At 39.8% G+C, this 11,928-nt stretch overlaps 1 pseudogene; it reads right to left on the bottom strand.

Annotated features, from left to right (window-relative positions):
- Nucleotides 1-4,689, bottom strand: LOC149043751 (uncharacterized; annotated as a pseudogene).
- Nucleotides 4,690-11,928: the final 7,239 nt, after the last annotated feature.

The raw sequence follows: 11,928 nt of genomic DNA, 5'->3' as shown, positions 1-11,928 counted from the left end.
AGATTTTGCTTAAATCGGCAAATATGGCTCTCTTATAGCAAAAAAATTCATTAGTCTTTGATTTGATCGTTTATTATCACAGTTTACAATCAAGACATTGTAACAGGAAAGGAGATTTCAAAGACACATGCCGCCTACTTGTTGACACGCAAGTTCCCATGACGTGTGCAATACAGACAAGAAGCTTAGCCTTCTCACTTGAAACGAAATATTAGAAGTTATATCCCGAATTTATAAACTGCGCTAGTATTCCTTAAAAATAAAACTATAACGGTTTTTTCGTAGTCACTTTCTACCATCAAACATCTCATGCAGAACTTTGCCGAACTAATGTCTGTGGCGTGACTCCAAAATGTTTCATAGCAATTGGAATTACTCAAGCACGTTGCTACAAGCCGTCTGCCAGATAATAAGTTCAGAATATTCTGCAGATCTCTTTGCTATTTTCTTCCTTCTTGGTCGTAAAATATATATGTTGTGTAAACTCATGTTGTAACTACAGGTAGAAAATCTGCATCTCTCTCGATCGAGAGTTGGCGTTAAATTGCGTCACTTAAAGAATGAGCCCGTAATATTTTGATCAGTGGGCTTCGTGCAAGTTTCCATTTAGGTTAGGTTATATAGGGAAAAATGCGAATCATATCCAGTTGTTTTCGGGAGTAATGACAAGAAATTTGAACGAAAAGCGAGACGCAAAGGTCTGTATTTTTTAGTAGTCTAATGGTAGCTGCACCCTCCCATGCTGTCTTCGTTTAAATTTTGCGACTTCACATATGCCAAAAAGTTAAGAAAACTAAATTAGATAGGGACTTCACGGGTGTCTGAATAGGGCAAACTGTCAACTAAGAAATGGTTATAAGTTCTCACTACAAGCTGAGCTCTTTTTGCTTGCAAATCAAACAACGAATTGCGATGCGTAATTAATTAAAATTTACCTCCGGAAGCTAACAAATGAAATAAGGCAAAAATTGGCCTTTCTAACCTTGGACGGGATTTCAAGTTGACAACCGCACCCCTCGGAAATGAATACTTTAAAGTTCAAGGTCCCTCCTTATTTCTGCCTTGTACGGTCAGTGTCGACTTCTAAAGCTAACTCGTCTGCATCAGCCTATTCATCCTCAGTCATTCTTACAGAGGGGGACCTCCGCAATAGACCTGTTCTAGTCAGGGCAGAAAGCCGGCTGAAATATCGAGCGATCTACTGCTCTGTCAACCAGTCAGTCTTAGAGAACATTTTCTGGCCTGTGTCGTCTCTTGAACTCTTCATTTTGGGGGCCATATCAGAGGCAGTTGCCTTCTTACCAGTTTCCTCCCCTGTTCAGAACACGTCTGCGAGATAATTTTTTGCTCTATGAAAAAAGGCAACTGCTTTTCGCGTTTTCCGAAGGGCCCATCCAAGATCCACCTGGTAACAACCGGCGTTGTCTGATCTCAAGTACACTTGGCTGAGATTTGGCTTCAAAGCCTTCAGTGTTGTCAACGTGTGTTCGATTATAGACGCCACCGCAAACCAGTTCTGAGCGCACTCATCAAATATATGAATGTAGGTTCGTGTCTGAAGAGAATATTAGAGTGATTAATTAAAAAAAAAAATTCAATCCGGAATCTCTGATACATTTTTTGGTTTTGGCTTCGGGGCAGTTAGTTGTCCAAGCTCTAATAAACTCGCCTTTTCATATTTTCGCGTCGGTGCAGTCAAAGTGCAACATATCAGAGTTTATTTAAGGGTTGTATACTAACTTGGAAAAAAGAATGGCTCTAGTAATGTTTCAACATTAAACAAACCTCAATTTCCTCGCTGTCTGCTTCGTTAAGGGCAACAGTAATGTGCCAGGACTTTCCTTTTTGCCAAACCAATCGCGCTGCGTCTCACTTATTGGTAAGAAATTCATAGCCTAATTCATGATTAAAAACACGCTGCTTTGTGAAAGGGTATCGATAGCAGCAGTCTTTGCAGCATCTTGGTAAACAGATCGTACAATGTGCGACTTCCATTCTTCAAGTTTTTGGTATGGCCGATTGAAGGTCATGCTGGAGTTCCTCCTGTTTCTCCTTGTTGTTATGGAAAGAATGAGAATATAAGTAACAACAAAATTCAATGTATATGACGGCATTCTACTATTTGCTGGTAAAATTCAATTTTTGATTGCAACATGTGGGATATACTCATAAAGAAAAATGCCTCACAACCGATGCTGCGCTGATGTGAACAGGTTTCACGGTACTCAGCTTCATCGCTACTCAGCGCGTATACACTGCAATGATCTGCACAAGGCGTCTCACTTGAAATGTGCAGCTTCAAGTCGGTGGATAGATAGCGTTTACCAGATCGCAGACGTGAGGCAATTTCTCTTGCCTTATTATCTTGAAGGCCTGCATTGAGAGGAATACATTGGTTATAAACGCTCGTGTGCCCTTAACAGCATGTGCAATCCATGAGACGTCAAGAATTATAAGCAAAAGGGCAAGTTTCAAGGAGGCTATCTGGGGGACCATGTAGAGAAGGACACTTATAAGAGCAATGGTTCCTATCTCAAAACTGACCTAAATTTCAACAATCCCTAGCGCTGATTATGCAGGCACACAAATGAAAACGGTCGTAGCTTTTAAGCATATGCAGGTTTTGAATGAATCGGGTGTTAGAATGTAAAGATGGCTTCATAGTCAGAGAGGGTGAGACTTCTCTAAACTTTCTCTCAACCTTAACATCCTCAAATTCTCTCTTCCATGGTGAGCCCTGAACTACCTCCCCTCAGAAAATACTGTTAACAAGCCACAAATATAGATACATCGTCATCATTCTCAACAATTTCCTTCAAAAAATCAATTATCTCCTCTAGGGAGGCGACTGCATTGACACCATCCGTCTGCGTGTTGTCCAGACCCGCCAATGACTTTTTCTGCGAGGCAGCGCACACCTGAAGTTCAAAGCATTTCTGATTTAGTATTTATTTTAAGTGTGATAGTAACAGTTCAGTCCCGGAACAAGCTGTAGAAGTTCCGTTTTACTGTAGTCGCCGGTGAAGAGGGAGAGAATTTATTGCTGGTTGTACCAACAGTTAGCTTCATTGTAGAGGGTCACTAGTCTGTTCACTAAGATGTCCTCTTCAGAAGTAACAGAGACAGCTCGTTCGCTATGGTACTTTTCGAAAGTTTTCTGAAGCAGCCACGACGAATTCCCCGGGGCAATAGCATTCAACACGGTATCAACAGCTTGGCTGGCTTTTTTGGGGTAGTACCGTTGCGACGACGATGAGATAGTCATAATATCGGACTTGCACTGAGACCTGACCGGGCTAATTCGGCCATCAGTTGACTTCATTAGATAGCTGTTAAGGTACCGCAGCTGATGCTTAACCCGCGGAGTAAGCTGCCACTCGCGAGACGTCTCTACCCCCACCGACGACTCCTGCGACGACGACGAGAGAATGTCTGAATTCGGGTCGCCCTGCTGTAGCAAAAAGAAATTAGAGAGAAAAAGCTTGTTTGGCGATTGACAGAAAACTCCGCGCATCTGACTCCACCACACGAATTATTAATAGGAATACATTTCTTCCTAATGATGATAATAATGGTAATAATAATAATAATGACAATAATGATAAATCGTATTCTTAACAATTACGATCGCAATTGTTATTGTGATATATTTGATAATGGGGACGACAGTGAAATGCACAGGTCCAATGACGCAGCATAGATCACTATGTCTAAAACATCAAAACTCAGAATATTGCAATTCAGAACGTTTGGGCTCAGCAAGGAATAATTCTGGGTATTCTGTATGAAAATGAGTTACGTATTATTAACATGTATTGCAATATTTTCTTTCGGCCTCTACACATCATGAAAACACATTGTGGAATGACATGTAGTCTTATCTCACTGCCAATTTCAACTCGAAATCGTACGCGTAACGTGGCAACACAAATTCGTCTTCGGCTGTCTCAGGGGACTCCCTTCCTCTCTGTTCCTGAGACGGTCCTGCAGTCTGGTCCATGGACTCCACCTCTGTTGCAACTGGGATTTCACTTGTTACAGTTTCGATGTCAGAGGGAGGATCGCCCGCTTCCAAACTGTTTATGTGAGCGCCTCTGCAGTATCTGCATATACCTGACAAACATATGATATAATCTTCAAATCGGTCACAAGTTACAAGTAAGAAAAAGTGATGTTCAGATAAGCTCCCCCTGAGTAAGCTTTTTCCATATACCCTATTCATCGACTCTAAGATACGTTACGCGTCTTACAACAATTCGGTATATAATCAGTCTACATGATGACACAAAATGCAATAGTGAATTACCCGCACCAACTGAAACGACAGTGTTCCACTTTGCTTTGACTTCTCGTGCCATCTTCAGATTTACTCCTCTCTCAACCTTACCTCTCCGATTTCCATGGAGGGGATGCTGGCATTTAGTCGAAGGTCTCAATCTCACACCAAGTCGTGCACGATGTTTAGGGCATACCGTGGAATAGTGGCCTTCAGAATCTCCAAACAAGCCAACACGAGCTAAAATAAGCTCTTTCTCGGAGGAAACGCATCTGAGATACATTGACGTCTCTCAAGTGTTCTTTTATGGTATCCATGCACGAAGTTAGGGGTATGAGTCGTTGTCGTCCCGGAGAAGAAAAATTACATTTGGTACTGCACTAACGTACAAATGAACAAGACAAGTGTGCCATCCTGACTCCCTCAATTCGAGTTCTAGATTGAATTGAGGGCTTTTTAGACGCTTGCACACTTACACTAGATAGGATTAACAATATCCGTCACGCTAACTCCTTGAGAGGAAGGAAAAATATTACCGGAAGAGGAAATTCTCTTACAGTTACGTGACGTCCCAGACATGTTTATCTCCAGCTGTCACATAACATTGACCCCATTTTAAAATAACTTGGAAAAAGAGCGACCATGCAAACTACACACTTATGAAGGCTGGTCGATACAATAATAACGAAGAAATTATTTTACAACACTGTGTAAAATGCTTTAGCGTGCAGACCACGGGGAAGAAAGTCAATTCTTTGGTACATTTAATAACATCCTGAGAAACTTATTAAATGGTATAATTAGGGAGTACAAAAGAGAGGAAGTGTACAATGTAGACGGAAGTAGGAATTCATTTCATTGTTTCTTCTCGGGCTGTCACAAAAGACTTCGTAAATTGAATCATGAAGAATTTACTTTGAGATACCGTCCAGAATTTGCCTTTAATTGCATGCAAGCCAAGACGAGAAAAAATTTTGAAACATTTGACAGGACTTTCGGGGGGGGAGAGGGTCAAAAGAGGTCACGTCGCCGCATCATCAGCCTGAGTCAAGAAGCGTCGAGCTGAGTGACATCGCATTCGAGTGAAATGAGTTTCCAAATGTAATGATCAATGCCGAGAGCGTGAGGAAAGGCACGTTTTTAGTCAAAGTGCAATGATTCTCCTTGCCGTATCAAAAATTCATTATGATACGGTGAGCTTGATTTTCTGCCAAGGTCGACGTGACTTTACATCGGATGTATGTCACGACCCGGCTTAGAAGCAAGATGACACTTTTTTCTCCTTTTTTTTTGACGAAACTTTTTTTTTTTCATAATTAACTGGAGAGTATCACTACCCGAACTAAAATAGTGAAAACTTGTTTTAATCTCTTACGCATTTGGTCTGAAAATAACAGACTTCACCAAGGAGTTTTACAAGTGTGGTAAACGTTCGTAATTTTCATGTCTATTTTCGACCGTTTCGCTAAGGTGCTTTTCGGACGTTACGTGCACGGGTACGTGATGTGTTGGGGGGCTACAGATTTGGTGAAGCAAGCAGAAAGTATTCGCAACGACGTAATGTGTGCCTAAGGTGTGTTGTACATGCGTGACATTTTCCGACGTTACACGTACGAGTACGTGAGTGTTTTAGGGTCACGGATTCAGTGCAACAAACACATCACCTATTATACATGTAACGTCAATGGTTTATCATTCACAAAAGTTTCCAAAAAATAGATAAACGGCAATGATTAAAAACAAAAGAATTGCCTATTTGCAGCGTGCAGAGATGTTTAAGCGAGACCTAGACATCTAAACCCGACACCGCGCGCCGAAACCCAATGGTGCTCTCTAACAGCTGGCCGGTAGGTGCACGCAGGAAAGGCCATGACATTTAGGGAAAATAATGGCAGATGAAGATGATGTTTGTAGAAGAAAATCAGGCAAATATAATAGCAGAGGTGATAAGAATATTTTGATGTTGTCACCTTAAAAAAAGGTCAATGATTTTTTGTTCTTCTCATGGAAGGGCTCGAGGTCACGCTACAAATACCGTTTCTGCATAGGATTTCTTTATGGTGGTGAATGATAACAAAAACACCTTCCAGGCTCATTTTCTGGGGAAATAATGCAATTTATGAACTTGATAGAGCTATTGATATTTCCTCTCAAGCGAGAGAGCAGAGTTTCTCGTCATCCACCGTATGCAAGACCCGAAGTTGTTGTACACGGGAACTTGCATGTCAACAAGTACGCGGCATGTGACCTGAAAATATCCTTTGCTGTTACAATGTCTTGATTGTAAACTGTGATAATAAACGATCAAATCAAAGACTAATGAATATTTTTTCCGTAAGAGAGCCATGTCTGCTGATTTTTGCAAAATCTCCAAAATAAACGATAGAAGAAAAAAGCCTTACGATTTTCTCAACAATATTTCGCTTATATGCTTCTCTATAAATATGAAATTTCCATTACTACAAAAAATCTCGAAAGTTGTTTACATTTCTTAGCTTCCTTAATCAATTATCTTGTATAACGAACTACAAAATGTCGGTTTATTTGCTTAAATGGCCGCTTACAGCCAGAATTGCGTGACACTCGTAGTTGGGAAGCTTGTCATAGTCGCAGATTTCAAAAGGCAACCAAGACAAAAATATGGCAGCGCCCAAAAATTCTTTTGATGATTTTCAGAGATGAAATAATGGATTAGAAAGGGGCATTCAAATTAGTGTAGCTTTCTGGCAAGGGGAGATATTTGACCTCAAAGTTATCAAATATTCGAGTGAATCGAAAAGATCAAAAACACGGTAATTTGTTCGGCACTGTTGATTGACAAACCGTCAATCAAATAAATTGAAACATGTCTCATGCGTTCCTTAAGGATATACCAACATGTCTGCAAACTGTCAGAGTAATATGTTAAATATAGTTGCAGTGAGAGCTTCATACATTTTACCTGTTTTGAGGCGATTTCTTGGAGAAAACCCATGAAAACCGGGGGTGGTCTATCTCCCCCCGGAAATAACGCAAACAGAAACCACTTTGCAATTTTGAGTTTTTGGGGAAGACCCTTTAGACTGGCAAAGTTTCACTGAAATCGGTGAGATGGTATGTAGCACGACTGCCTGATGCTCTCGTGGACACGCACTTAAACTTTTTACCAGAGCCACGACTTGTTCATCGCATTTCATGGCTAAAATTCCGCGCGAAAACAAAAGTACCTCTTCAAGTTTAACAAAATACCTTGGATCGGAAACTAGTTCGTCAGGTCTAATGTCCTTGCTTTGAATCTGAGCACAAATGAAGAATGCTGCAAAGAATTCTTGAAAACTTTTATGCAAGAAATCCAAATTTAGTCAAGTCTTTTGCATTGTTTCCCAATTCACTTTCATTCAAATCCAATTTGTCGTTGAGTAAACCATTCAACGCTACCAACCCGAGGCGATTCAATTGCGATTTGTAAAGATCTGTCAGGTCTTCCTCCGTTTCTAATAGTCCTGTCTTTTTTCTATATCTTCTCAAGACACATTGAACCATATCAAAGTACAGTTGAGCTAAATCGTGCCTTTCCTTAAAGTACTTGGTGACAGATCCTTTTATATGCGGAATTTGAGTGAGTCCTTCGATCTGAAGCAACGCGTCACAACATTTTCTCACCTCTTTTCCAGTTTCGTGTCTTGCTGTTGCAACTATGTGGCATCTGGGGAGTACTCTTCCTTCAATTAATTCAGAAATATCGATAATTTACCGGATGGTCACTCATCCAATCCATCCAATATCAATAAAATGATAATTGTTGTTTGAATTCTTCATACTCGAGGAAGAAGTTGCTCATCAATGGCTTCCCAAACATCGGAATGCATTTCTCGACATTTCAGCGACAATACCGCTTTGAATGCTGTGAAGCCGCAGCCCTGAGGTGCTTGCTTTTTGGTGGCCCAGTCGTAGGCGTACTTTTTACAATAGGTAGTTTTTCTCATACCAGGTTCTCCTCGTCGCACGGGTCGGACGGGTCTAGTATTGACGACATGTCAACAAATACGTTAATGATTTCTCCTCTCGTTTTCTTTCTTTGAGCCTTGTAAAAATATAGTCAAGAAAAAACCGAAACTGTTCACACCATGGAAACGATGAGAGCCATCCCTCGCGAGTCTTGTACAGCTGGCGAATTCCACTGGTAAGCTCGGTTGGATCAAAAATACTTAGCAGTAGTAAAATGAATAAGAAATCTAACGAATGCAGCATTGCGAGCAAGAATCTCATATCAATAATCATATGCTCGCAACATGCAGAAAGTTTATCTCCATGGACATGATTAATTGAGCTGGCTTGCCACAAGTCTACTGTATCTAAGCGTTACAGTGTCTGAAGTACTGAACAGAAGGTGGTAGGTTTGAGTTGCAACTGAATAAGAGTCGTACGCTCTCACTAACCATTTCTAGTGTTCCTATTGGTTCTCTCACTTTCGGTTATATAGAAATGATTTATCTAAGTGTCGCTCAGCTAAATCTATTTTTGGCTGGGAGCAATTACTTCTTTTTGTACACTGGAAATTAACTAAAGCAAATGCTAGTCAACGTCATGTCGGTAACAAAAAATAAAAGTCAAAAAGTTTAATGTAACTTGATTAAATGGGACTTGAATTTGAAGTTTCACTTACAGCACTAGCTTCATATCAACGCTTTATGGTCAAGGAAAGGTATAACGTTGCCACAACAGAAAGAACAGCCGGTTACCTTAAAAATTTCACTATAGGAATTACAGAATTTGTGTTGAAATATCTACGCTCTAACAGGATTTTTCTTTATAAAAACTCAACTTCGACTGCGGATCTGTTTGAGTAGCCATAATACTGGTTTCTCCATTCGCTACCACGCAGCAAAACATTTGAACATTAGGGTATAACGTTTTAATGATTTAACCAAATGTTTATCTCATTAGGAATAGAACTCTTAAGAGCGCTTGTCTGTAAAAATCAAACATATCGCGGCAAGGGTGGAAAATTCGATTTCTTTCTTATTTTAATGTTAAATAGGCTTGGTTATAGCTAAAATCCCTTGATACTTTTTTTGGCAAAATAACTTTTTACTACAGAGAAAAATACAAATAACGAAATTCCGTTAAAATCGTCATTTTTAGCAGCAAATTATTGCACGAGTTTGAGGGCTTCGCGTGCAAAAACGAATCAGTATCTCGTCTTTTAAACATTCAAATCTTCTTTTTCGATCTCATAAGACCTCACAAAATGATTTTCGTAAACATTGCGCTCTTCTTTGCGCTTAAAATAATTTAATTTCGAAAGCATGCATTTCTCTTCAGTAAAAATACTTCGTGAATAAAATTAATTTTAACCATGTGCTAAACCTTCAAATGGATTAAACTTTTGGTGGTTAAATTTCGAAAAGATGTTCTCAATATAACTGTAAAAATTTGTTTGCGCAAATGATTGAGAACGATACAAAAGCTTTTCAAAGTCCGTTAAAATGCAGTTATTTGACCTTTTGCGCTCAACATTCCAGTCGCGAGTCACACATATTTTGATATGTTTCAACCCATACGAGGCCGAAAAAGGCCGAAAAATGTTCATAGAAAAATATTCACAAATGCTCTAACCTCATTTGCTGCAGAAGACCGAACCAGAAACCATTTTAGAGTGATTCTCTTGTCATTCGTCGTTCTAGGTCTGTGTAAATGATAAGGTCGGATGAAACCACCAACCCTGTCGAACACCATCTTGTTGTCAAACGTTCGATATCTTTCTTCACTGTGGCATCTTATTCAACGGTTCAGTTGACTGCGAGTATTGCTCAGTTTACAATGCACTAAAAGATTACATCTGACAGTCTAATTCAATGCCAAACTGAGTTGACTACAAACATGTACGCCCTTTGAGTATTTAGGTTGTCACGCAATACCGGTGACAAAGGAACTTAAGGGGGTAGGTGAAGGGCAAAACTCCATATAATTAAGCACTATCGGAATTCAACTCTTGGAACCTAAAAAATATTTTATTCTGTAAACATTTTTGTAATAGTGTCATCTTTGTCCGGTGACAAACAGTAAAATACATTTATTTATTGCAGGGAATTATTCTTTTGTTTTTTTGGCGCTCTGTGCAGTGCCTGTCGTACCTATTAGGGGTGTTTTTCTTTCCACTAAAATTGCAAGGAATACCCTAATAGCATGAAAGAGAACCTTTTGTAAAATTTTTACAACACCATGCTACAAAAGGCAGTGGTGGGGATGTGTGGCTTATGTGAGGCTGGGGTGCTATGTTCCGTGGCCAATGGGTGGGGCTTGCATAAGGGAGTGGTACTATTAACCACCGTTAACAGACCAACTTCCGTTTAAAACCTTAAACTACAGAGGGGCCGACATATGTGCGCTCGGCACAAAATAAGGTCGATCTCATTTTCAGGACCGGTAAATTTGGAAGCCGACTCATGACTTGCGATATTCTTGGTGCATGAAAGTAAAGGAACAATTTCCGTTTCACGCATTCGATCTCTAGTGTTGTAACCACAAACTCCGCCAATAAGCGACTTGAACGAACAACAACCTTCCATTTTTTATATAACAAAGTTACTGTATTTGTGAAAACAAAGTCCGAAGCCCTGCCTCTAAGCGAACAAAAGGCATCGTGTAATTATCATAAACCAGGTTTTGTTTACTTAGGCTTACTATTTTTAGCAGGTACTGAATTTAGCTTTTCAACGAGTATCGGCCAGAGGCCCGATCTCCGCGACTTACATGTAAGAGATTTCAATGTTCACTACAACAAAAAAGTTTACCAGCACAGTGACGTCTTTTCACTTTCCCCTCCCCCTACCCCCTAAAAAATAACTTTCCATTGTATGATTTGCATTGCTTGACGACTCTCCGTATACAAAACTACGTTGACTGCAACATATGTGTAGTACCACTTTTAAAAGCATCGATTAGATCTACTGCACCACAAACCGAACAACACTCACAGTCAGCTGAACCGCTGGATAAGATGCCACAGTGCAGAAAGATGTCAAACGTTTCACAAAGGAGGTTGGTGACAGTTCGCAGATTGACAGGCAGTTTCATCGGACGTTACAAATACGACGAGCGACAAGATAACCACTGTAAAATGGTCTTTGGATCCTTCTTCTACGACAAATTAGGTTAGAGCATTTGGAAATGTGTACCCATGTACATTTTCCGGCCTCATATGGGTTGAATCATATTAAAGTATGTGTGTGACTCGCAACTGGAATGTTGACCGCGAAAGGTCAAATAACTGCATTTTAACGGACTTTGAAAAGCTTTCGTATCGCTCTCAATCATTTGCCCAAAGAAATTTTTACAGTAATATTGAGAACATCTTTTCGTAATTCTACCGCCCAAAGTTTAATCCATTTGAAGGTTTAGCACATGATGAAAATTAACTTTACTCACAAAGTACTTTTACTGAAGAGAAATGCATGCTTTCGAAATTAAATTATTTTACACGCAAAGAGTAACGCAGTGTTTACAAAAATCGTTTTGTGAGGTGTTGTGAGGTGTTGTGAGGTTGAAAAAAAAGATTTGAGTGTTAAAAAGACGAGATTTTGATTCGTTTTTGAATGCGAAGCCCTCAAACTTGTGCAATAATTTGCTGCTAAAAATGACGATTTAAACGGAATTTTGTTATTTCAATT

Source organism: Pocillopora damicornis, chromosome 6 (genome assembly GCF_964200805.1).
Source record: "Pocillopora damicornis chromosome 6, jaPocDami1.2, whole genome shotgun sequence".
NCBI classification, from domain to species: domain Eukaryota; kingdom Metazoa; phylum Cnidaria; class Anthozoa; order Scleractinia; family Pocilloporidae; genus Pocillopora; species Pocillopora damicornis.
Note: the sequence above shows the minus strand (reverse complement) of the source record. Positions and strands in the feature narration are given on the sequence as shown.